This window comes from Vigna umbellata, chromosome 11, assembly GCF_029865625.1.
Source record: "Vigna umbellata cultivar VRB3 chromosome 11, Vumbellata_1.0, whole genome shotgun sequence".
Taxonomy (NCBI): Eukaryota; Viridiplantae; Streptophyta; class Magnoliopsida; order Fabales; family Fabaceae; genus Vigna; species Vigna umbellata.
The window spans coordinates 7,448,893-7,451,741 of record NC_142175.1 but is presented as its reverse complement, the minus strand read 5'-3'; the positions used below and the strand labels follow the sequence as shown (position 1 = coordinate 7,451,741).

The 2,849-nt window shown below is 29.4% G+C and overlaps 1 pseudogene; it reads right to left on the bottom strand.

The window, feature by feature from the left end:
* Positions 1-204: 204 nt before the first annotated feature.
* On the bottom strand, positions 205-1,026 carry LOC148190898 (dirigent protein 22 pseudogene; annotated as a pseudogene).
* Between the last annotated feature and the right edge of the window lie 1,823 nt (positions 1,027-2,849).

The window sequence follows — 2,849 nt, the reverse complement described above, 5'->3', positions numbered from 1 at the left end:
CCTTAAAATTTATTGTATTTTCATATTAGTTTTTAATATTAAAAATATCAAATAAATCTCTAAAGAGTTGTTAAATTAACAACTCATAAAATACAATTTCATTCAAATTTTTGGAAGACAATAAATAAACTCTCAAGGCAAATTACTTATATAGCCCTTCAAATAAACTACTTAAGTTAACATAATTGTGTACCAATCATCACGTATTCAAGTAAATTCTTATTCATGAATGTAAATACAATCTCATCTTTTCCTTTAACTTGTATCGAATTATTGCATTCTCTCACAACAACATCAAAACACTCTAAAACTCCTTCCAGATCCAATCATCGTATCTAGTAACAGAACATAAACAGAAGTTTGACAGCTACAAAACATTATAAGCACATTTCCTACGAATTCATCAGTAATGCGAAACATAGATGTTGTACTCAATTGTAGACCTATCTGCATCAAGGTACAGAGTGCTGGTTTCTGCATAACCTCTGGCAAATTTGAAAACCCCACTTCCTCCGATCACAGGTAGCTCTCTCACCTTAAGGGAGATACGGTTCCTCCCCAACACAGCAATGCTGCTGCCATTGTACTTTCCTTCGGTCAGCACAAAGTTCACAACCAGCAACAGATTGAACTCGGTCTGCGATGTGCCGGCGTACAACCCCTCAATTCTTCCGACCACCTTGGTGTTTGGGTCGGATCCCACGGTGAGCGCGTTGTCTGTGATACCCACCAGGCCGAAAGAAGTGGCGTTGTATTTGGGAATTGGAGGAACAATGGCCACTGAGGTGGCGTTGCTGCCGGTAAACCTTTCATGGAAGAAGAACTTGAAATGGCTAAACTTACGGGTTTTATGTAAACCTAATTCCTTAGGGTTTACGGTACCCACAAAACCAGTTTCATCTGCTAAAGTGGAAGTAAGAACTTGAAAAGACACAAGTAGGGAGAAGATGAGAAATTTGGAAGCCATTTTTGCTGGAGAGAGAGAAGTTGATGATGTGTTGTGTAAGAAGTTGGAATGAAGAGAAAGAGGGTGTGGATGGGAGAATTTATAAGAGTGTGGAGTGAGAAAACATGGGCCATTTTTGAAACAGTGTGAAGTAGGTTTCAATTCTATACTTGTTTTTTTCTTAGGGAGTGAGTAAAATGAATAAAGATTATTGCTTTAACAAATTATAAGCAAATAAACACTTCCAATAGAAACCAGTATTGAACATAGTGTAAAAGATGTAAGTTCAATCATTATTCTCTTATTTGGAAAATAAAGTTTACTTATAATTTTTATTTATTCATTAACTTTTAATGGTTTTTAATTGAACCTTATTTACCTTAGTAAGAAACTGAGTTAATTGATTAAAATGTAAAAAATATAAGAAATAAATATGAACATATTAATAAAAATTACGGATTTAATAAAAATATAAGGAACACAATTATATTTATAAAACGTGGAGTGTTCAGCGAGGAAAAAATTAAATTAATGGTCAAACATCACATTCAATGTGAGGTAAGCAATCACATTTTGGCTTTGACAACTTTTTATGTTTCTTAGTAGCTCCTGGGGGAATAACACCTTCAAATTTGTTATTGTTTCTAGATCAAATTAAAAAGTGGTTCACAAAAATAAAATGTACAATAAAAAAAATAGGCTTAAAACTATTTAAACCTATTGTTAAATGGAGATCGTTATAAATAGTCTATAAACATGTTTATTATGACCAAATAATTTAATCTAGTTGTGTCTTTTAAGCTCAGAGTTTGATTAGGTGCAAACTACGTATTGATACCGATGATATAAGTATGCAAGTAGAATTTTAATTTTGAGTGGATTCCAACACTGAAATAATTAACTAATGAGTTGTGTTTCCGATTTATATTTGAGCCATTTAAGTAATGTTTTGAGTTTGTGTATTGTGAATTAATAATCGTAATTAAAAAGGGAAATATAATTTAGGGTGATTGATTAGATTTCATAATACAAATTATTCATTAATAAAATGGATGAATATTTTATATAAATAAAAAAATTAAAATTATTAAATGTATGATTGTTGATTTGATTCACTCATACTAGTCTCTACAAAATTATCAACAATTGTATTTTAATTAGAAGAGGTATTTGTGTTATAATGAGGCTAATGAATTTAACTATGTTATCTATTTTAAAATATCTGTATGAATTGAAAATATATAGGAGTATTATAACCCGTATTTTCACTGCAACAATTTACAAAATGTTCATTTTGAAAATTTCAAATAAATAACTATTTTAAACTTTTTTTTATGCTAAAATGTTCTTTTGTATTTCTAAGCTACATTCATCGTCTTCATTTATGTATATTTGAAATGCATTAAAACAATGAAAAGTGACAAGAAGAATATTGGACTTATTAGGATGAAAATCTATTAAAAAAAATAGAACCCACAGTTCGGAGTTTCATTTCCAAACCCAAGGGGAAAGAAAAAGAAAAATTATTATTCATTAACATTCTTGGTTGATGTCGTAAAGGATCTTACAAAACTTTGTGAATGAGTAAATTAATTATATTGTAAATACAATCTATTATATAAAATTAACTGTGAAAAAATTAATTACAAAATAATTATCACAATCAATTATATAAAAGTGTGAATGCATGTCAAATACACAATAAAAAAGAACTTAAATTGTATATTAAAAGATTTTGCAATATTTAACGAGAACAAATACCCTAAATTAATTACAAATCAAAAAGAAAAATTTAACGAAACAACATAAGATATGATAAAAATGAGATTTTAAGTCCAACGTTTATCAGAAGTTGATTTCATTGACAGACCTACTGTCAAAAAAATTTCCATATACCTATAAA